This window comes from Bos javanicus, chromosome 27, assembly GCF_032452875.1.
Source record: "Bos javanicus breed banteng chromosome 27, ARS-OSU_banteng_1.0, whole genome shotgun sequence".
Lineage (NCBI taxonomy): Eukaryota > Metazoa > Chordata > Mammalia > Artiodactyla > Bovidae > Bos > Bos javanicus.
In genome coordinates, this window is record NC_083894.1 from 16,309,745 (window position 1) to 16,334,588 (window position 24,844).

Genomic DNA, 24,844 nt, shown 5'->3' on the forward strand with positions numbered 1-24,844 from the left:
ACCTCCTTTGGCCTCATTTTAAACCCTAGGATCTGACAGAATGCACTTAATTTATGATGTATGTAAACAAATTCTGTGTATTGATATATATCTGGAAACACTAAATCAAATCAACTGCTTCAATTCAAATTCACATGACTTTTCAAATATAATGGTTGTAAATATCTAGTTCCTAGACAGTAACTTGTCCTTTAAACCACGGCTCCAGAGTCCCCCAGCTTTGGGGACTTCACTTCCCCTAAGTGACCAACTACAGGAGCCCCCAGCAGTGGGCGACCCTGGGCCTGGGTACCAAGGTGTGCTCCCACAGACTTCTAGTGCTGCAGACTGAGTGCTTTGTCTTCTAAAAAGTCATCCCCTGTCACTTGCCATCTGGTTGAATCCCATGGCTTGGGACTTCTTTTTTAAACAATATTTATGTATTTATTTGGCTGCACTGGGTCTTAGCTGTGGTAGGCGGGATCTTTAGCTGTGGCATGCGAACTCTTAGTTGCAGCATTTGGGACCTACATGCCTGACCGGGGATCGAACCCAGGCACCCTGCATTGGGAGTATGGAGTCTTAGCCACTGGACCACCACGTATGTCCCTCGGGACTTCTTCTTTCCGTCTCTCTGTGACTTCCTTTAAGCTGTTGCAATCCTTTCTCCCAACCCTCAGCTGTCTATGCGTCCCCCTTTCCCCCAGCCTGGCTTGGTCCATATGTGAACACAATCCCCCTCCCTTGATTATTCAGAGTATTTAAAAGATCACACTGCAATATTGAAACAAACAAACAAGCAGAAACCTTTGAATTCTGAAGGCTTGGTGAGATTTAAAAAAGAAAAGAAAAATATACCTCCCCTCAAAATACACACACACACACACATACGCACACCCCACATTTGGAAGTAAACAGTGGAAACAGTGTCAGACTTTATTTTTCTGGGCTCCAAAATCACTGAAGATGGTGACTGCAGCCATCAAATTAAAAGACGCTTGCTCCTTGGAAGGAAAGTTATGACCAACCTAGTCAGCATATTAAAAAGCAGAGACATTACTTTGCCAACAAAGGTCCATCTAGTCAAGGCTATGGTTTTTCCAGTGGTCATGTATGGATGTGAGAGTTGGACTATAAAGAAAGATGAGCGCTGAAGAATTGATGCTTTTGAACTGTGGTGTTGGAGAAGACTCTTGAGAGTCCCTTGAACTGCAAGGAGATCCAACCAGTCCATCCTAAAGGAGATCAGTCCTGAATGTTCATTGGAAGGACTGATATTGAAACTGAAACTCCAATCCTTTGGCCACCTGAGGCAAAGAACTGACTCATTTGAAAAGACCCTGATGCTGGGAAAGATTGAAGGCGGAAGGAGAAGGGGATGACAGAGGATGAGATGTTTGGATGGCATCACCGACTCAACAGACATGAGTTTGAGTAAACTCCAGGAGTTGGTGATGGAGAAGGAGGCCTGGCATGCTGCAGTCCATGGGTCGCAAAGAGTTGGACAGGACTGAGCGACTAAACTGAGCTGAACTGAAGGATACAGTTACTCCAAGATTCCGTGAGTCCAATTGTTCCACTGAGGTTTCCCTACTGGCTGTGTGTCTCCCAGACCCCCCAGCTTGCAGAGACCAGTGATCTTGGGGCCGAAGCTCATACTGTTTTGTAGCTTTGACGAAAAAAAACCTCTTAGGGAGTCTTAGCATTTGGGTTTGTCCACTACATGGGACAGAGAGACGGCCTGGGGTACAAACCCGCCCTGAGTCATGGACAGTATTTAACAAGCCCGCCAGCTGACTTAGGGACTTGAAAAATTTTTAAAAACCGGTGGGAGGAAAGTCTAGGGAAGTAGGCGCAAGTCTCCCAAAGGGCAGTGTGAAACCGTCAGAGCTTCCAGGTGTGGCCACCAGAGGGCGCAGTTATTCTGTGAACAGAAGACTAATCTAGAATTCAGAATCCAGAACTGAGACATTTTTGAAGCCTCCTGTCACTCCCCTCTCAGCTCTACCTTAGCCTGTCTTCAATTTGTAGGGCTCGAGTTTTCAAAAAATTACTGGAGTCCAGTCTTAGCGTGGGCATCCCATAACAAAATCGCAATTCCTACTAATCAGAGATACTTAGGTGCTGTGGAGGGCACGTTGTGCAGAGCCCCTGAACAGTTACAGGTAGTACCTTCTGGGCTTTTTTGGGCTCCCACAAATCTGTCTCTGGCTGCCACCAAGCTCTTTAGAAACTTCTGTCCCCCAAGATGTGTCTGAACATCGCAGGAATGGACCCGAAACACCTGCCCAGTTCAGCCACTATATCACTAAACTAGAATCGCCTTCTGTGGAAGGAAAAAAAAAATAGGGCCTTTTAGAAATTGAGTTCAGATGACCGACCCCTGATAAGAGGGGCCTGTTCATCAGATATTTCAGTGCCCACACTCTGGGGGGAAAATAAGGCCTCCAGAAGTCATTATTTATTCCAACATAAGCCATTAAATTGTTTATTTGGCATAATTTGGCCTGAGATTCACTTTTTCATGCCATCTTATTGGGAGCTAGTGGGAACAGTGAGCATAAAGCAAGCTATGAGGATTGTTGTTCAGTTGCTACATCATGTATGACTCTTTGCAACCCCATGGACTGCAGCACACCAGGCTCGTCTGTCCTCCACTATCTCTCAGTGTTTGTTAAATTCATGTCCGCTGAGTCAGTGAAGCTACCTAACCATCTCAGCCTCCGCCACCCCCTTCTCCTTTCGCCCTCAAGCTTTCCTAGCATCCGGGTCTTTTCCAGTGAGTTGGCTCTTTGCATCAGGTGGTCAAAGTATTGAAGCTTCAGCTTCAGAACCAGTCCTTCCAATGAATATTCAGGCTTATTTCCTTTAGGACTGACGACTTTGATCAACTTGCTGTCCAAGGGACTCTCAAGAGTCTTATCCAACACCACAATTTGAAGCCGTAGATTCTTTGGTGCTCAGCCTTCTTTACGGTCTCTCACATCCATACATGACTCCTGGAAAAACCGCAGCTTCGACTACACGGAACTTTGTTGGACTGTTTATCAAAAGAACCTGACATTTACATCTAACAGTATGATTTATCGCAATTTTTAATCCAAATCTGGATTCCATGTGCTTGTGTTTCATGTCGAATTTTCCCATCTGTTTTCAAATTTGACATTGCTCTGAAGTTTCCCTTTTAAGCTATGTTAATTGGGTTCTAGAAATATAAAGATGACTGGAAAGAATTGGGATTGTGGAGGGGATTTTTATTCATCTCTCTCTGTATTTTGATGTATTTTACAAGTTTCCTCAAGAAATATGTCTTGTATTTATATTCAGAAAATACCATTAAAATTCCTAAATATTTAAGACTGTTAAATTTTTATTCTTGATCATTTGAACATGAACAGAAGCCAAAGCTTCCCCCAGTTAAGAACAGAAAGCTTTTAGCACTGAAACACATAATGAAGTATTTAATGGGCATTTTATATGACTGGATCCACGGATAGCAAAATAACCACGTTTTTAGACAAACATCAAAAAATTTTTTTAAAGACATTGACATTATTTTAAAGTTCATGCATTAGTTGTATTTTAGATTTATTCCACTTTTGATCATAGGGATGAGTCACTACCATTGTTCTGCTGTTCTCTCGTTTGGGGCCTCATTTGGATACCACTTGCCTCTTTGATCATTAGAACATACAAGGAATGTCTGTAGAAGCAGTAGATGCTTCTCACAGAAAGAGAAGTGAAGTGAAAGTTGCTTAGTCGTGTCCGACTCTTTGCAACCCCACGGACTATACAGGCCATGGAATTCTCCAGGCCAGAATACTGGAGTGGGTAGACTTTCCCTTCTCCAGGGGATCTTCCCATCCCAGAGATCGAACCCAGGTCTCCCACACTGCAGGCGGATTCTTTACCAGCTGAGCCACCAGGGAAGCCCAAGAACACTGGAGTGGGTAGCCTATCCCTTCTCCAGTGGATCTTCCTGAACCAGGAATCGAACTGGGGCTTCCTGCATTGCAGGCGGATTCTTTACCAACTGAGCTATCAGGGAAGCCCCCGCTTCTCACGAGAGACAGGCTGTTTTCCTTTGGCTGCTAAGGATGATATAATGATCCACACTGTGAGCAGAAGAGGCCAATTTCCAGAGAGCGAGGCTGGTTTTTGGCAGTGCCGATGCCCTGATCAGAATGAGATGATGCCGTGAATTCCCATCCCGATGAAGGAAATTAAAAAATCCAATTTGAAACCAGCTTTGACTAGACTTTGCTGCAAAATGAAAAAATGATATGAGTTGAATAATTCAAGGCTTTATTTAGAGCCACAGACTCTGTGTGGGACATTGCCTCTCCGCTGGCAAGAGCCTGGCCTAGGAATTCAGCTGCTTCATCCTCGCTGCGTTCTAGCCTCCACCTGCCACCCCAGAAAACTGCCAGCACCTGCAGATCCCCGAGAGCTCACCTTCTGGAGCCAAAACTCCTCTTCCCACAGCCTTACTTTTGGTTCATCAAAAACAGAACACTAGAGAAGATTCTCAATACTATTCATAATGGAATAAAACTTGATTCTTTTCTATTGGGAAAAAAGAAAAGGTTATCCAACTCCGGTGAGGTTGTCAGAGAAGCACAGGAGGGAATTTCTGTGCAGAGGTTACATCTTTGCATTTGACTTCCCTTATAGCTTAGTCAGTAAACAATCTGCCTGCAATGCAGGAGACCAGGGTTCTATCTCTGGGTCGGGAAGATTTCCTAGAGAAGGAAATGGCAACCCACTCCAGCATTCTTGCCTGGAGAATCCCATAGACAGAGGAGTCTGGCAGGCCACAGTCCATGGAGTTGCAAGAGCTGGATACGACTTAGCAACTAAACCACCACCACCATCCATCGTGGAGTTCCCTCCGGGCTCTCCCATTCAGTCACCTGGCCCTGCCCTACATACACAGAACCTCTTGTGCTCCAGGGCCGGTGGTGCTAGTCACACAAGTCTCTCTCCAGCTGACCTGGAATCCTGGTGGCTAGTCAGCTACATCCTTCTCCCAATAATTGATCTAATGCAGAAGTAGAAATTGGCTTCCCAGGTGGCGCTAGTAGTAAAGACCCCACCTGCCAAAGCAGGAGACATAAGAGATGCAGGTTCGATCCCTAGGTTAGGAAGATCCCCTGGAGCAGGGCATGGCAACCCACTCCAGTATTCTTGCCTGGAGAATCCCATGGACTGAGGAGCCTGGCATCCACTGGACTCAACTGAAGCGACTTAGCACAGCGAAGTCCTGGATCTTCGTCGCTGCATGTGGGCTTTTCTCTAGTTGCGTGTGTGTGAGTCTAGTTCTCTGCTCTCTATTGTGTTCCTCTTCTTGGTTTGTTGATTTTAGTACCAGCATCACATTTGCTTAATTGACCATTGCTTTGCAGTATGTCTTCCTCTCTGGTGGGAAATGATTTCTCAAACTGTCCTTCTTTAGCATCTTGTCTATTCTTATGTGTTTGCTACTGCATGTTATTTAGAACCATATTGTCAAGTTTCTTTAAAAAAAAAAAAAAAAGAGCCTAATGGCACCCCACTCCAGTACTTCTGCCTGGAAAATCCCATGGATGGAGGAGCCTGGTAGGCTGCAGTCCATGGGGTCGCTCAGAGTCGGACACAACTGAGCGACTTCACTTTCACTTTTCACTTTCATGCATTGGAGAAGGAAATGGCAACCCACTCCAGTGTTCTTGCCTGGAGAATCCTGGGGACGGCGGAGCCTGGTGGGCTGCCGTCTATGGGGTCGCACAGAGTCGGACACGACTGAAGCAACTTAGCAGCAGCATAGGTGTGACTAGAATTGGGTTGACTCTAGATTAATTTGGAGAGGGAATAGTACTGTGTATTCTGTCTGGAGTTTTATGATATTGGGTTTTCCTACCTAGAAACACAGAATTTTTCAATGCTTTTGTCTTTATTATTGTCTTTTGGTACAGTTTTTAGTGTTCTCCATGCTATCCTAAACATGTCTTGCTAGATGTATTTCTGAGCATCTGGCTTTTGTGGTAGGTTTTACTTGTAAAGCCCTCTGGGCCTGTTAATTTCTCTGTGCAAAGAATTTTGATTATGGATTCAATCATTTTAATGCAAAAATATTTGGTTAAATTTAATATTTGAAGAGCCTGAGTGGCTGCAATGTTTTTCTCTAGAGAGGAAGGGCATTTTCTTCTGCCTGCAGCCACAGAGCCCTTCTGACTCAGAACCCCTTCAGCTTCAGGGAGGTGAGGCTGAGAAGGGAGTGTGGTCCGGGGGCTCCGTCCACTTTCCTGCAAGTTCTGCCGGCCCTGATTTGTCTATTGGCAGCTGGACTCCAGAGGAACCTTGCTTTTATGTGAATAACACTTAGTATGTGTGCTTCTGAAAGATGTTTAGGGCAGGCTGTAGGTGTTTTGACCCCCCCGTGAAAGGGTCCCTGAGAATATCCAGTCTGACATTCTGCCAAAAGTAAACATCTCAAGGCTAAGTCTTAGGAAGCCACTTACTATCACTCATGGCTCCCAGTTGCTACAAAAAGTAATAATATAGGGAAGTGTTGATGCTGATGGAAGGCAGCTGAAGGGCGTCCTTCTTTCTGTAGGGGGTTGGCTTATTTGAGGCGGCACTGACGAAGGCTGACACTGACGCTGTCCTTCCTGGTTTTCCACTCATCTACTAACTGGGGAGTGGTGAAACGAGGCTATTTCAACCTGACAGCGATGCTTTGGGGACTGCTCAATGCAAGGAGGCCTCATGTAGTGTTTCTAGTATGCTTATGCACTTGCTTTGCTGAAAGAATAACCTTGTACATGGTTCCTGAGCTCCAGCGAGGTCCGCACAGGACAGACAGCCATGACCTTGGAACGAGCCGCAGTGCTACTCACTCGTGATCACGCTCTGGTCTTTCCTCTGCTCTCCTTTGCTTACGTGGACCTGCACTTGGGCATTGCTCTCAGACTTTTTTCTGAGAGTTCCTATCACCCACCACCCGCGAAATGAAACACCGTGCCCTATTCACCTCTATGTCAACTACTCAGCCTGGCAAATGTATGGTGTATGGAACTCATCAAAGATAAGGAAAGTAAAGAGGACAGTTTGTTTCCTTTCTACATGGTTTGAATATATATATTTTTCAAAATCAGAAATATGATCTTATCGGTTCATTTGTAACTTGGTTTATATATAACCTTTTATTGAATACAACAAATAAATTGAAGCACAAATATCTTTGGGAGCATCACCCACAAGAATATGTAAAATTGGCAAGTAGGCGAATTGCAGCTCATTCTAAAGGCCAGAGGCATATCTGGAAATTACTCACTGGCCTCGTTAGAGAGGCCAGCTCCACTTCCACAAGGCAGCCTAATTAGCACTCATGATTGCTTTCTATCTGATTCTACACTGCATGCATACACAGTTTGGATTCTATCTTACCTCATTTGTGAAATAGTTTTTACCTTTTATTCTTTCAAATAATAAATGCTGGTTGTGATTTTCCTGAGTGTACACGACGCTAGGTATTAGGAGTACAATAAAGTGAACGATTACCCTATGGGATTTCAGAGTCTCAGGAATTGACAGTTGGAGGAGTGTAAAAAGTACTTTGAAAGAGGTATGCATATACAAAATTCTCAGGACAATAACTGAGAGTAATGAAATCTGCCTGACAGTCAAGAAAGACTCAGTAGAAGAAATTATATTTGAGTCAGATAACAAATACGTAGGAATTTTCCAGGGTAAGCACACGAGAAACTTCTCGGGCAGAAGGACCATTAGATGCTGTGGCTATGATGACAGTGGGTTGGAATGGGAAGAACACGAGCTCACATTCTGGCCTGTCGCTTCTTGGATCTTGATTGACAATCATTTTCCTCTGAGAGAATAATTTCTTCTTTGCAAATTAGACATAAATTACCTATCACACAAAGCTGTTGTAGGTGTGATTAAGATAAAAAGTGCCTAGCACAGCACACTGGCTCATAAAAATCAGTCTAAAAGTGGTAGCTTTAACTCTCAGAGACAAATAAGTCATGATAAGTCAATGTCGGGAAATGAATTGCAGGTCAATAATTGTTTTTAATATCTTCCAATGAAGTCCAAAGTGTTTAGAGACCTATCTCTCATTGCTTATTTCCACTGCTTTTTATTCTGATTCTAAAAAGAAGGGCAGAAGAAAGTTTTACTTCCTCCACACTTAAATTTAGCTTAGTTTTGATTCACTGTGATATCAAACAATGGCGATTTTTATGCTCTGCTGCATTCAGGTTAAAATAGAACTTAAATGGTTGACCCTCCATAGCACTTGATGTTCTGATGAGACTAACAGCTGGCTGCTCTGTATTTCAAATGTCTTTAGCATTCCACTGACTTCTCTCTGCTCTAAGAAGCAAAGGGCTATTAAGAGGTTTGTAAACAGTTTCTCCGTCCTTATGAACACCAGAAGCAAACCTGGCCATGAGCAGAAACCCCTGCAAACATCAACTGTTAAAGTGGGGTCTCTCAGGGTCGCCATATACTAATTACTCATCTGTTGCCGTTCAGTTGCTCAGTCGTACCCGACTCTTTGCGATCCCGTGGACTATACAGTCCATGGAATTCTCCAGGCCAGAATACTGGAGTGGATAGCCTTTCCCATCTCCAAGGGATCTTCCCAACCCAGGGATTGAACCCAGGGATTGAACCCAGGTCTCCCACATTGCAGGCAGATTCTTTCCCAGCTTAGCCACAAGGGAAGCCCCCACATCCATACATGACTGGAAAAACCATAGTTCTGACTAGATGGACCTTTATCAGCAAAGTGATGTCTCTGCTTTTTAATACACTGTCTAGGTTTATCATAGCTTTTCTTCTAAAGGAGAAAGTGTCTTGTCATTTCATGGCTGCAGTCACTGTCTGCAGCAATTTTGGAGCCCAAGAAAATAAAATCTGTCACTGTTTCCACTTTTTCGTCTTCTATTTGCCATGGAATGATGGGACATGACGCCATGATCTTAATTTCTTGAATGTTGAGTTTAAAGCCAGCTTTTTCACTCTCCTCTTTCACCCTCATCAAGAGGCTCTTTAGTTCCTCTTTGCTTTCTGCCTTTAAAGTGGTATCATCTGCATCTAGAAAAGCTTTTAACAAGGTACTCCTTGTCTGTCTAGAACAGATCACTTACTGTCAATAAACTTGCCACGTGTGGACTGCAGCTGTGTTGAAGAATAAATGCTGGGACCAGATAAAGCTACATGATATGGAAGATAAATAAGCTGAAAGACCCTTAAACTCAGTGGCAGGTTTGTACTAATCTATCCCCCTACAAGGCTCTCTTTCAGAAACCAAACCTCATTCTGGCAGGAAAGGGGACTGGGTAGCTCTGTGTTATGGATTCAGGCAGTCCTGGGTACTGATTTGTTGAGCATGCTATTATTTTTATTGTATATTTTATTTATCATCAATAACAGTCTTGCTGGCTATGAAATGTGTTTTGTATGCGTCTGATTGACAATTAAGGCCTTTGTGTTCATTCAATTTAAAAATCATAGAGAAATTCAACCTGAAATTGTCTTCACAAGAAGGAAGGACTCCAACTGCCCATCAGTCTGAAAAAAATGTAACGTTCATTTAATATACTTTTGTAGTTGTTTGGACCCAGAAGTCCTGGAGCTGCCTCTCTCTGCTCAGCTGTTTCCCGGTTATTAAGCATATGAGAAGTTCTAGAGGAACAAATACTTTACTTTTACTAGTAAAGATATCTGCTCAGGCTAGAACTTTTCTGACAACGGTAATGATCCCATTAGTTATTTTAATAGTTTAAATGGTGCCTTAGAGAGTAAGAAGATCTGCCATTAAGGGGAAAAAAAGCACAGCTGAGTTGGCTCATTAATGAATTGAGCTGCTCATTAACTAATCTTTTCCAAAATCTCTAAATGATGTCCTGGTTAACGGCCACTAGAAATACAGAAGCATTTTAATAGAGGTTCTCAGTCCAAAACCTTGGCAGTTGTAACACTGATGATTTTGTACATAATAATAATAACAACATACATAAGAGCTGCCAACTTTTACTGAGAGCTTACTATTTGCCAGCCACTCATGGGAATAGGGAATCCCAGAAAAGACAAGCTGAATTAGTTCATCTGGCTAGCCGCTGGATGTCTAACTCAAGTTACATGTACATTTATTAAGTTAGGTCAATGACATAATTGGCCAACTGTTCAAAATCGTACAGATGGCGAGTACAGGCGGGTCCCAGAAGTTCATGATTTATGAGAAGCTGCATCGCATATTGCCTCTCCGGAGAAGAAAACTCCTTTCTCCCAAGCAGCATACCTCTTCATCATGGGGAAACAGAGGAGAAAGTTTTGCTGTGGCTATTGCTGTTTTTATCCTTAATTTTTCTGACTTCCAAACCATCCAAAATGAACAAGGAATTGTCGCGGACTGCATACAATGAACTATGGTTGGGTGGTGGCCATGAGTTTGAGCAAACTCTGGGAAATAGTGAAGGCTAGGGAAGCCTGGTATGTGGCAGTTCACGGGGTTGCAAAGACTTCATGACTTAGCGACTGAAGAACAACATGGAAAAAAGAGAATATTTCAGTCCTTTAATAAAATCTTCAACAACTCCGGCAGTTGATTCAGGTCACTGGATTCTCATCAAATTCTAAGCAGGACAGAGTTTGTCAGAGAATTTGCTCCCCAGTGGTATCTCATGCAGCCAAGAGGATGAGTGTGGGAAGTCAGAAAGCCTGGCTCCAATCCCACTTCTGCTTGTTACTAAGCTGTGTGACTTTGCCCAATTTACTACATCTTCTAATATTTCACTTTACTCATCTCTAAAAGCAGAGACACTAGTAACTATCTCATTGTGCTGTGCTTAATCACTCAGTCGTGTCCGACTCTTTGGGACCCCATGAAACGGTAGCCCACCGGGCTCCTCTGTCCATGGGTTTCTCCAGGCAAGAATACTGGAATGGGTCACTGTGCCCTCTTCCTTGGGATCTTCCCAACCCAGGGATTGAACCCAGGTCTCCTGCACTGCAGGTGGATTCTTTACCATCCGTACCACCAGGCAAGCCCAACTACCTCATTGGGTTGTTGTAAAAATTGAATTCAAATGAAATGATACAAGATAATGCTCCAGTAATATACCAAACCATCCACTAGATGGCAGTTGTTCTTATTTTTATGGTTACTGTTAATGGGAGGACCGCTTGGACCAGTTCATCTCAGTGGTATTAGGCTTCAATTTCCTCCACCCAAGATTTCAGTACCACTCCTGCCAACTATGACTTGAACCCTGCCCCAAACTCCATTCATCTGCCCTAAGGTTCCATACCAGACCCTGTTTCCTATATACCCTTCCAACCAATACTGTGGCCTCCTCCCTACTCCCCATGGGTTGTATTTCTACCATGAAATAAAATCAAAATCATGCCAGTGCTCACTTGGTTTTCTAGTATGCGCTGATGCAATAACTTTCTTACAGATGATATAATAAGTTGCCTCCATGGTTTTTCAAGGCTTCACAGATCATTTCTTTTTGCTGCTGAATAGTATTCCACTGTCTGCATATACAACAGTTTATTTATTCATTCCCCTCTGACTCTTTGCAACCCCATGGACTGCAGCCCTCCAGGCTCCTCTGTCCATGGGATTCTCCAGGCAAGAATGCTGGAGTGGGTTGCTGTGCCCTCCTCCAGGGAATCATCCCAACCCAGGGATCGAACCTGCAACTCCTATGCTTCCTGCATTGGCAGGTGGGTTCTTTACCACTAGCACCACCAGGGAAGCCCTATTGAGGCTTAGATTTAATCTAATAATGTTAAGATGTTGTGCTGGGACAGACACAGGCATGAATTAGGCAATGCTTTACTGTATAAACTCTGAGAGCTGTGTGTGGCTGTTTCTGCTTCCAAAATATCCTATGTAAAACCACTAATACTTGTAAAAGTCCGCTGTGAAGAATTTCCTCCCCTGAGTGTATAATTTTGACCACCGTGGGATGAGGGAACTTTCTGAAGTAATTGCTGACATGGAAATTCACAAAAAGGCTTTGTGCCCCAGCGACCAAGAAGAAGGATGCAAACAACTTGACTGGAGAGATGCAGTGGCTTCCCGGTTGCAGGGACACTGAGCACATGTCCTATCAACTATTGGCACGTTTTGCTTTGGGGAACAGAAAGCTTCTTTATATAATACGGGTAATTAGTCTCATGCTCAGCTGGGGGTTCTGCTCGGCTTCTGTCTCAGTAAACAGAACCAGAGAGAGGGGTTAGCTCTGCGGCGGGATGCCTGCCAAATGCTAATCCCAATTGGACGGATGAAAATAAAACCTTATTAAAACCTCTTGTTCTGGCCTTAAACATTTCCCTACATTTCTGCTGTATGGCCAGAGCTAACACATGTGGCTCCTTGAAACTGCGTTATCCTATGGGGTGCCTTTCTTGTGGGATAACCTTGTTTTCCACACTGTAAAATGTGTAGGTGGGGAGTGTTTTGGTTGTTAAGTGTACTTAGTTATTCCTGGATGATCTTTTTATAAAGAAAACCTGAATATGCAATCCCTCTGCTTAAAACCCTTTAAATGCTCCTTGGTGGTCGTGGGATGAAGATCCCAATTCCTCCCATAGCCTCCGGAGCCTAGCATCACCTGGCCTCTGACGGTCCCTGCAGTCTCCTCTCACACGCGAGCTCCCCGCCCCTTGCCGTCTGTTCTCAGCACACGCCTCCTTCTGTGACCTCTCTCCACAGCCCTCTATCACCTTTCCCAGGAAGCGTTTCTTCTTGCAGTTGTAGCTCAACTGTTACTTCCCTGGGAAGCCCTTCTGACTATTCAGCAAACAAACATGAAAATTCCTGGTGTGTGCTTTCTTGGGAAGGCACCACTTCTCAGCACTTCTTTCCAGCATCACATTCCCTATGTGCACGAGTCACCTAGAGATACAGGTCACATCCAGACACCTGGCACAGGAGGTAGTGACTATGGTGGTGGGTGACGTTTTTCCCAGATAGTTCTCTGAAAAACACAGTGGATTTGTGACAATGACCATTGTTAGCTTCTGGTCTACAGAGATTTTGTAACTCTTTGGAAAGTTCAGCCTTCCCTGGTGGCTCGATGGTAAAGAATCTGTCTGCCAAGGCAGGAGATACAGGCTTGATCCCTGGTGGATGAAATTAAAAGATGCTTGCTCTTTGGAAGAAAAGCTATGACCAACCTGCTGCTGCTGCTGCTGCTAAGTCGCTTCAGTCGTGTCTGACTCTCTGCAGCCCCATTGACAGCAGCCCACCAGGCTCTGCCGTCCCTGGGATTCTCCAGGCAAGAACACTGGAGTGGGTTGCCATTTCCTTCTCCACTGCGTGAAAGTGAAAGTGAAGTCGCTCAGCCGCGACCGACTCATGGCGACCCCATGGACTGTAGCCCACCAGGCTCCTCCATCCATGGGATTTTCCAGGCAACAGCACTGGAGTGGCTTGCCATTGCCTTCTGCATGACCAACCTAGATAGCATATTGAAAAGCAGAGACATTACTTTGCCAACAAAGGTCCATCTAGTCAGAGCTATGGTTTTCCCAGTAGTCATGTATGGATGTGAGAGTTGGACTATAAAGAAAGCTGAGCACCAAAGAATTGATGCTTTTGAAATGTGGTGTTGGAGAAGACTCTTGAGAGTCCCTTGAACTGCAAGGAGATCCCACCAGTCCATCCTAAAGGAAATCAGTCCTGAATATTCCTTGGAAGGACTGATGCTGAAGCTGAAACTCCAATCCTTTGGCCACCTGATGCAAAGAACTGACTCATTTGAAAAGACCCTGGTAATGGGAAAGATTGAGGGCAGGAGGAGAAGGGGATGGCTGAGGATGAGATGGTTGGATGGCATCACTGACTCAATGGACATGAGTTTGGGTAAACTCTGGGAGTTGGTGATGGACAGGGAGGCCTGGCGTGCTGCAGTCCATGGGGTCACAAAGAGTTGGACACGACTGAGTGACTGAACTGAACTGAATGGAGTAACTAAGCCCGCGAGCCATAACTACTGAGCGAGAGCCCTAGAGCCCAGCAGCTGCAATGAGAGTGGTTCCCTGTCTCTGCAAATAGAGAAAAGCCCTCGTAGCAACAAAGACCCAGCACAACCAAAAATAAACTATTTTTTTTTAAAAAGAGGTCAAGAGAGAGCATGGTCATTTCAGTCAGCACCTCCCAGGTCAGGCTCTAGTGGGCTAGTTCCACAGCTTCCTGCAGCTGTGCCCTGCCATTGGATGCCCTCATTTTTTCCAGCCAATTTTGCTTGCATCTGTCCCGCTTCTATTCATTATCCTGCCTGGTGATCTCCAAGTCATTGATTCCGTCATTCAGCCTGGCTCTAGTCTAGGTCATCTTCTGTACATGCCAAGCTTGATACTCCAGATTTCATATTGTTACCAGGAAGCCCCAATGAAGCTGTTCACAAACCCAAGTGATGGCAGAGGCAAGGTGGATCATCTTATAAACACTCCTCACACCTTGGTTGCATCATCTCAGCGAGCTTTATGCCTTCAGATCTTTGCTTCAGATAGTGATTCACCTCTTTCACAGCATTACCTGTACGGGCTACTCTGACACTATTTCTTTGCATGCTTAAAAAAAGAAAAAAGGACTCAGATTTGCTGAGAAAAGGAAACCCATAAGCTTCAGAGGGATTCGGATGGCTCAGAGATGTCAACTGCTTTCCTAAAGCTCCGACATGCAAATATATGATAGTATTTATATACAGACAGATTCTTTGGTAAGGTCAAGAGTGCATGCGTGCACGCTAAGCTGCTTCAGTCATGTTTGACTCTGTGTGACTCCATGGACTGTAGCCTGCCAGGCTCCTCTGTCCCCGGGATTCTCCAGGTAAGAATATTGGAGTGGGTTGCCATGCCCTCTTCCAGAGGATCTTCCTGACCCAGGCAACTAACCCACGGCTCCTGCACTGCAGGTGGATTCTTTACCGCTGAGCCATGGGGGAAGCCCAAGAGTATATCATTTCGAACTAAATGTTCTAAGATGTTAACTGCCTTTTTTGCTTGTTTGTTTAACCCACAGCACCATAGGACCCACCACTGAGGCCCAAATGTATTTATAGAGATGTGTTAGTAAGAATAGTCCTGGTTTATTAAAGAACGATTCAAATACATTCTGAACTTAAATCCTGCACCCTCTGTATAACAATCCATCTGCCTTTGGGAGTGAGGGGAATGGCCAGTCCTAGGTCACTCAAGTCACTCGGTTGTTATGAGAGCTGCTCACAGCCAGGTCAACAAGCTGGTCAAGTTGCCATCGCTACGACTACCTCAGAAGAAAGTTAGATCACCCCACTGTTTTTGAGATTCATCTCAATCAACATCTGAACTCTAAAGTTTAATTATAATTCAAAATAAAGTTCTTGAAGTAAAAACAAGACTGAAATCTATGAAGCTGAACCACATGAAGTTGCTAATATTCAAAATTATGTACGTTTATCAATGGCAACTTCATTTTATTCAATGTAATACTCATTTAAAGAGCCCACCATGAGCTGGGCAAAAAGAACCCATGATTCTCAACCCTGAAACATGCCAGTAAAACTACTAATGTTTACAGATCAAGAAAAAACGTATTTCTGAGCCTCTAAAAAGCAAACAAAGCTGTTTACAGAGGAGAGAAATCTTGATTCACCTTAGATTTCTCAATAGCATACGTAAAGCAAAAGAATAAGGTAACACTTTCAAGAAACTCAAGGAAAGTACGACTCAATTACTTTCTATCCAGCCAAGTTTTCTTTTTTTTTCAACTTCCAAGGCTTTGGAAAATAGTTTAAAACATACAGACACATTTGGAATGCTGCAATCACAATTTGTCCCTGAGAAATCAACTACAAGACAAGCTTCATCGGGACATGTGGCTATGGGAGAAATTTTGAACAAAGCACTGAGCATTAAATATATTTACATGTAAATCTAAGATTAAAACAAGATTAGGATAAAGATGGAAGGATGGTGTGCAGATGTTAAACACTCCAAGAAAGTAAAAACAATTCCATTTTAAAAATGAGAGGAAGGGGGAGAAAACAGACCAAACTCACTGACTGCTGTATGGAGGACAGATGACAATAGAAGATAAGGAACCAAAGAGTAAACACCTAAGTCAGAGAAAAGGAAGCTAAGGACCTTGTAAGAGATATTAACATGAAAGTTACCACAGGGGGGGTGGGGGGGGGTGGGGGGGGGCAAAAAAAGGCAAACCTTTCTAAAATTCCAAAGAATTACAAAACACAGTGTAGTTGAATTTTTTTTAAATAAACGCAAAGGAGTGGTTGCCAAAGGTTATGGATGAGATGAGAATTTAAATATAAAGGGCTAGCACAAAGGCAGCTTTGGGGCTGATGGAATTGTTATGCATCTCAACTGTGGTGGTTGTCACACAAATCAGTGCATGTGCTAAGATTTACAGAACTGTCCAGCAAAAGAAAATATCCATGTCACTGTTTAATTAATTGATGATTGAAAAAATATTATTTAAAAATATAGCAAAAGCAGGTTTGTCAACTTACTGGATAAATAAATGAATGGACACCTTCCCCAAATCCCCCCTCCCCAAAATGAGCAAAGAAAAGAGATGGCATGATGAAAGACATACTGCAAACCAAACATGATTCCTACACAGTGTAAAACTTAAAACAATGACATAGAAAACAAAAGCTATCAAAATAGTACCCTTGATACTACAAAGACAGCCTCCTCACTCACCAACACAACTCTAACATGGGTACCTCAGCACCAAAAAACTTGCTTTTAACTGAGTTGCTCTAAATAAACGGTCCCTGATCATATGTAATGCCAACTCTCCTCGTGTTCAGGGCTCATCCCTGCTCCCCACCGAAAGACCCACTCCAGCAGCTGTACCCTTCTCCACCATCTTGACTTCAAGATCCACTGAGTCATCCCATCAACGTACAACATACTGTTACTTCTCCCACTTAAAATGCCTTCTCTTGTTCTCACTTCCACCAACTTTACCACCCCATTTTTCTGGGCCCCAGGCATGGTTAATATTAATGACTATTGTCACAAGCATAACAACAGCTACAGGAGTAAAAGAAAAGGCTACTGTTTTTCTCAGCAGAAAGGAGTACTACTGGAAAAAAGATCTAATTTCTAGGAAGTGAATCGTTACAATGATTTTCACTAACCAACTTTAATGAGTTTATTGATGTGCTAACAAACTCATTCTTAATTTCCTACTGTTTCCAAGACATTTTTAATCCCCAAAAAATGTTCAGAGATTAGTATGCAAAGACATGCATAAATATGAATCAACACAACACAGAATTTCTTTAAAAATTATTGTGGGGCAGCTGACAGTCAAGACAGCCCATGAGGCCAAGTCTTACTCTGGTCAGGAGTCTGATACCTGGGGCTCCCCAACAACCCAGGTCTGTTGCCTCCGTATTTTTCCTTCTGGAATCACAGTAGGACTGGTAATGATATCCAAATAGGAAGAAATTGTAAACATTTTCACGTCCAACTTTTTAAAAAACTGAAGGTTACCGTGAAATGATGACTTTGTATACTAAGGCCCGGGGATCGAATATGCATCTCCCACATCTCCTGCAGCACAGACAGATTCTTTACCAGTGAGCCACCGAGGAAGCCCATATACTAAGGCCAAGACTGAGTATATGTTTTTTAAATGTATTGAAATTGTGTTACTTATCTTGTGCATTTTTTGTTGTTACTTTATACGGATTGACATAACAAGCAGAAAATTGGACTGATCATGTCCATGAATAAGTGATGTGGACATTAGCAGTTAAATTCCATTGTGTTGGAGAATGAAGTCCCCCCAGCCGCCCCCAGGCCTGCAGGGAAGCACAGGGATGATGGTGGCAGGTCACTGTGGTTGATTCAGTCAATCAGTTTAACAAATACCAGCTACTGCAAACCTTCCCTCCACTGTGTGAAGAGCACTTAGTTCTTATCCAGAGTCAACAAACCCAAGTCACTGTCAGCTTCACCCTAGAACAGCTTATAACATGCTAAGGTGCTAAGTACCATATGAATAATAAAAGTCCACAAATTAGCAACTTCCCTCATTGTCCTAATGGAGATCGGTCCTGGGTATTCATTGGAAGGACTGATGTTGAATCTGAAACTCCAATCCTTTGGCCACCTGGTGTGAAGAACTGACTCATTGAAAAAGACCCTGATGCTGGGAAAGATTGAGGGCAGGAGGAGAAGGGGACAATAGAGGATGAGATGGTTGGATGGCATCACCGACTCAATGGACATGAGTTTGGGTAGGCTCCGGGAGTTGGTGATGGACAGGGAGGCCTGGCATGCTGTGGTTCATGGAGTCGCAAAGAGTTGGACACAACTGAGCGACTGAAGTGAACTGAACTGGTCATCCAGTCTCCAGTATTCTTGCCTGGAGAATCCCATGGACAGAGGGGCCTGGAAGGCTATGGTCCACAGGATTGCCAAGAGTTGGACATGACTGAAACGACTTAGTACTGGCAGTCCAGTGGTTAACAATCTGCCTTGCAATACAAGGGACACCAGTTTGATCCCTGGACCAGGAAGATCCCACATTCCAACAGGCAGCTAAGCCCACGTAACACAAATCCTGAGTCCATGTGCTGCAACTGCTGATGCCCACACACCCTAGTGCTTGTGCTTAAAACAAGAGAAGCCACTGCAAGGAGTAGCCTGTGTATTACAATGAAAAGCAGCCCCTGCTCACTGCAACTGCAGCAACGAAGACCCACTGCAACCAAAAAAATTTAAGTAAATAAATCTTTTTTAAAAAAGTGCACAAATTAAAACAAATTTCTATCATGCGTGTCTTTTAAAATTAATCCATTTGATTAGGAGAGTGCATTTAGCTAGATTTGAGAAAGCTTGAAATCAAAATTGATTAGGACCGAAACAAAAGTATTCTGAATCACCTTAGATAGCTCCTGGGAGAAGGAAAGTAATTTTTTTTCTGTTCCTCCAGGTTTTAAGCTATCCTTGGAAATTTCATAACTCCTGGCTCCTCTCTTCACAAGATAAATTACATGCTTCATTTTGTTTATCACAAATTGATAAGGGCTTAAAAACTTTATGGATCACCACCTTGTCATGTTGAAGGGGCTTGTGTAACTCAATGAAGCTATGAGCCATACCATGCAGGGCCACCCAAGATGGACGGGTCATAGTGGGGAGTGCTGACAAAACGTGATCCACTGGAGGAGGAAATGGCAGACCACCCCAGTATACTTCCCATGAGAACCTCATAAACTGTATAAAAGGCCAGAAATATATGACACCAAAAGATGAGTCCCCCAGGTCTGAAGGAGTTCAATATGCTACTGGGGAAGAGTGGAGGAGACTTACCAATAACCCTAGAATGAATGAAGCGACTAGGCCAAAGAGGATGCAACGCTCAGTTGTTGATGTGTCTGGTGATGAAAGTAAAATCTGATGCTGCAAAAAGTATTGTATAGGAACCTGGAATGTTAGGTCCATGAATCAAGGTAAATTGGATGTGGTCAAGCAGGAGATGGCAAGAGTAAACATCAACATCTTGGGAATATGTGAACTAAAATGGATGGGAATGGAGAATTTAATTCAGATGACCATTATATGGCAAGAATCCCATAGAAGAAATGGAGTAGCCCTCATAATCAAAGAGAGTCTGAAATACAGTACTTGAGTGCAACCTCAAAAATGACAGAATGATCTCAGTTTGTTTCCAAGGCAAACCATTCAACATCACAGTAATTCAAGTCTATTCCCCAAACAATGATGCTGAAGAAGCTGAAGTTGATCAGTTCTACGAAGACCTAGAAGACCTCCTAGAACTTAAGAAAGATGTTCTATTCATCATCAGGGATTGGAATGCAAAAGTAGGAAGTCAAGATAAACCTGGAATGACAGGCAGGTTTGGCCTTGGAGAACAAAATGAAGCAGGACAAAGACTAACTGAATTCTGCCAAGGGAATGCACTAGTCATAGCAAATAGCCTTTTTCAACAACACAAGAGATGACTTTACACACGAACGTCACCAAATTGTCAATACCGAAATCAAATTGGTTACATTCTTTGTTACCGAAGATGGAGAAGCTGTACACAGTCAGCAAAAACAAGGTCTGTGGCTCACATCATCAGCTTCTCATAGCAAAATTCAGGCTTAAGCTAAAGAAAACTGGGAAAAATACTATGCCAGCCAGGTATGACTTAAATAAAATCTCATTTGAATTTGCAGTAGAGGTAATGAATAGATTCAAGGGACTAGATCTAGTTAACGGTGCCTGAAGAACTATGGACAGAGGTCCATAACACTGTACAGGGGGCAGCAAACAAAACCATCCCAAAGAAAAACAAAAGCGAGAAGGCAACGTGGTTATATGAGGAGGCTTTGCAAATAGCGGAAGAACAAAGAGAAGTGAAAAGCAAGGGAGAGAAGGAAAGTGACATCCAATTAAATGCAAAGTTCCAAAAAATAGCTAGAAGAGATAAGAAGGCCTTCTTCAATGAACAGTGCTTAATAATAGAAGAAAACAACAAAAGGGGAAATATTAGAGATCTCGTCAAGAAAATTAGAAACATCAAGGGAGCATTTCACACAAAAATAGGCACAATAAAGGGTAAAAATGGTAGAGACCTAGTAGGCACTGAAGAGATCAAGAAGAGATGGAAAGAATACACGGAAGAACTGTATAAAATTTTTTTAATGAACCAGATTACTACGATGGTGTGGTTTATCACCCAAAGCCAGACATACTGGAGTGGGAAGTCAAGTGGGCCTTAAGAAGCACTGCTGTTAATAAAGCTAGTGGATGCAATGAAATTCCAGCAGAACTATTCAAATCCCTAAAGGAGGATGCCATCAAGGTTTTGCATTCAATATGTCAGCAATCTGGAAGACCCAACAGTGGCCATAGGACTGGAAAAGCTCAATTCTCATCCCAATCCCAAGAAGGGTAGTACCAAAGAATGTGCTAACCATCAGACGATTGCACTCATCTCCCATTCTAGTAAGGTCATGCTTAAAATCTTGCATGCTAGGCTTCAGCATTATGCGAACCAAGAATTTCCAGATGTCCAAGCTCGGTTTAGAAAAGGAAGAGGAACTAGAGACCAAATTGCCAAATTTGCTGGATTATAGAGAAAGCAAGGGAATTTCAGAAAAACATCTATCTCTGTTTCATCAACTATGCTAAATAAAGCATTTGACTGTGTGGATCATGACAAACTGTGGAAAGCTCTTAGATGCAAATACCAAACCATCTTACCTGTCTCCTGAGAAACCTGTGAGTCAAGAAGCAAGAGTTAGAACCCTGTATGGAACAACTGACTGGTTCAAGATTGAGAAAGGAGTATGGCAGGGCTGTCACCTTGTTTGTTTAACTTACACACTAAGCACATTGTGAGAAAGGCTGGGCTGGAAGAGTTACAAGCTGAAATCAAGATAGGTGGGAGAAAGATCAACAACCTCAGATATGTGGATGATACCATTCTAATGGCAGAAAGCAAAGAGTAACTAAAGAACCTCTTGATGAGGGTAAAAGAGCTGGCTTAAGACTAAGTATTAAAAAAAAAAGAAAACTAAGATCATGGCATCAGCCCCCATTACTGCATGGCAAATAGAAGGGGAAAAGGGGAAAGTAGTGACAGATTCCTTTTTCATGGCCTCCAAAATCACTGCGGATTGGTGACTGTGGCCATGAAATCAGAAGATGATTGCTTCTTGGCAGGAAAGCAATGACAAACTGACATTACTCTGCCAACAAAGTTCGTAGTCAAGGCTATGGTCTTCCCAGTGGTCACCTACGGTTGTGAAAACTGGACTGTAAAGAAAGCAGAATGCCGAAGAATTGATGCCTTCAAAGTGTGGTGCTGGAGAAGACTCCTGTAAGTCCCTTGGACAGCAAGGAGATCAAACCAGTCAATCTTAAGGGTGATCAACCCTGAATATTCACTGCAAGGACTGATGCTGAAGCTGAAGCTCCAGTATTTTGGTCATCTGATGCAAACAGACAGCTCATTGGAAAAGTTCCTGATGCTGGGAGAGACTGCGGGCAGAAGGAGAAGAGGGCATTACAGGATGAGATGCAATGAACACGAACTTGGTCAAACTCTGGGAAATGGTGAGGGAAGGCCTGGCATGCTACAGGCCATGGGTGGCAAAGAGTCGGAGATGACTGGGTGACTGAACAACAAGTTAACTTTGAAGACAGAAGAGAAGCCCTAGGATGGCACAGAGGACCACAGACTGGCCAAGAATGCTTCACTGGAGACTCTAGGTTAATCTCGATTGCAGGTATAAATGACAAGGAAAAGCTCTTCTCAGGGTTTTCCCTGTAGGTTCAAGTCAGTACCTCAAAAACAGTCTGATCCCCATCCCAGTTCTGGGGGATCCAGATCACGGAGGGGGCCTGGGATTCTGCACTTGGCATGCTCCTCAGTTGCTTCCCATCTTACGCTATAGTTTGAGAATGACTGGTCTCCAAATTCAAGCCATTCAAAGGCATTTATTTGCCAGAGATGTTCAAACTTTAAATTGCACCAGAGTGCAGCGGACTCTAGTCTCTTTAAAAAATGAACAATACAGGAGAGCATCTTTCATGTCTCAGTGTCTGAATTAGGATAACCAAGTCAAAGAGGAACATGTACCGTAGGTCCCTCAAGGCGTTAAGCCTACACCTGTCCAGCTGAACATTTTGTTCAATCCCTGCTAGTAAAAATGTTGCCCATCTATTTAACATTCTTCAGCTTAACAATTCTCCCAGAATTATTCCATTTTCATGAGACTGATATTCTGCCCATTGACTGTCTGGGGTGAATTACACTTCAGTCAATGGAAGCAAGAAGAAACAACACTTCCATTTATACCAGTGAGTATTTGCCTTCGAAAATAGCATATCTATTTCTTCCAAGCATTTAAATCTTGTGCCTGAGATGTTTTATTACTTTCATACACTCCATACATTGCCTGACTTCCCTAGTAGGATTTAATCCCCCAAACATTCTTGTAATGTTTAAATTTTATGCAGACTTGCAGTGGTGAGCGATATTAGACATGGCAAATAAATTGATTCCTTTTGGTGTTTCCACTTCCCATGCAATTTTATTAAGTACCTTTTATGAATAGAGATACTGTTTTAAAAAATAAAACCTATAGAGAATTTTAAAAAGGAAATAAGGATTATAGCCCCTACCTTTAGGTTTTAGTTTTAATATATGTCAAATGTATCCATTTTTTTCTTGTATAATCAATACTTTCTATGTCTTAATATATCTTTTCCTATTTGAAAAACATTCGTCTGTATTTTCTGCTTGGATTTGTAAAGTTTTGTTTGACACTTAAGTCCATGAATCACTTCAATTGAGTTTTATGGATTATGTGATGTGGAGGATCTGGTCTCATCTTTTACTTGTATATTCTCTTAATAATGCCTATTGTACAGTAAATAAAGTCACAGATTTCTTTTATTGCAAAGGAAGTCACATAACTAGACCTCAATCCAAGGAAGCGGTATGGCATGGAAGTGTAGTATTTCCCTATGCCTGAGGGTAGAAGTGGAAATATCTGGTAGACCGCACTAGTACCCTCATGGGTCTATTGAGCTTGAACTTTTGGCCCAGACTTTATTGCAGGTGCTAAGGATACAGGGGTGAGAACAATAGACAAAGTACCTGTCATCAGGAAGATTACATTCTCACTGTGGAGAGACAGCAAATAGCATTTTAGCCAAGAAGGATACTCAATTCCAGAAGAGTTGTAATCCTAGAACATTGCCTGCTATCAGAAACTTCCTTAGATGCAATCACCTTACACCAGGAATCAATGGATTGATGGTTCTAGAATTGATGGATGGATGTTATCACCGACTCAATGGGCATGAGTTTGAGCTAGCTCTGGGAGATGGTGAAGGAAAGGAAAGCCTGGCATGCTGCAGTCTATGGGGTCACAGAGAGTCGGACACGACTGAGCAACGGAACAACAACTAGAATTGACAGGAAAATTGAACAGTAAAGCTAAAAAAGTAACCTTGTGATGATTTTTATAGTCCAACTTTCTGGCAGAATTGATTGAAGTAAAAAGCCAGAACAGCTGTTATTTTGGTTTAGAATTCTTCTACATGGAACAGTGGCTGAAATATTCCCCAGTTGTTTAGAACACAAAGTTTGCTGCATGAGTCAGCACTTCTGAGTCAGTTGCTCTATACAGGTTTCTGATCTGAGTTCTTTGAGAAGTTAATTGATCTACTGTCCCTTCCTGCCCAGCGCTACAAATATATGTGGGAGTTTTCACCTGAGCACATCTCATTTGATCCAGAGGTAAAACAGCAAAAAGCCATAATACCCCTATTCATTTGCTTCATCCTCAACCCCAATCAAGCAACTGTGGAGCATTCTCTAATACAAGCATGCCAAGTTCAATTCCCATGTGCTCTCTTAATATTTTCATTTACATTCGAGTCCAAACATCCTCATTCTGCATTGCTAGGTTTTGTTACAAGACAGTGGGAGGGAGTTTTTGAAAAAAGATACTGCATGTGTTGTGAATGAAGAGATATAACTTTTATCAAATCTATTCCCCTTTACCATTAACTATCAAATAACCTGGGCTGTATATTAAACTACACAAGCCAATAACTTGGCTTCCCTTTCAGACGAGCAGACACATAACAGCATGATGCCAATCACCACTGCTTCTGTTCGAGAACAGATGAAACCATAGCAAGTAGAAGGCTTTTCATATTAGAGTTAAATTGGACTCAGAGAATGAGATGTGGATTATCACCTCCTCCTCTATTTTCTTAAAGTTTTTGAAATGACTTGCTACTTTTTCTTTAAACGTTTGATAAAAATTCACCCAAGAAGCCATCTGGAACATTA

At 42.8% G+C, this 24,844-nt stretch overlaps 1 long non-coding RNA gene across 1 annotated transcript in view; it reads left to right on the plus strand.

The window, feature by feature from the left end:
* LOC133239893 (uncharacterized) overlaps positions 1 to 24,844 on the plus strand; it is a 31,383-nt gene that overhangs the window by 1,324 nt on the left and 5,215 nt on the right. Inside the window, exon 2 of the long non-coding RNA XR_009734024.1 lies at positions 9,118 to 9,249. This is a non-coding gene — a long non-coding RNA (uncharacterized LOC133239893). The remainder of the gene's footprint in view (positions 1 to 9,117; positions 9,250 to 24,844) is intronic.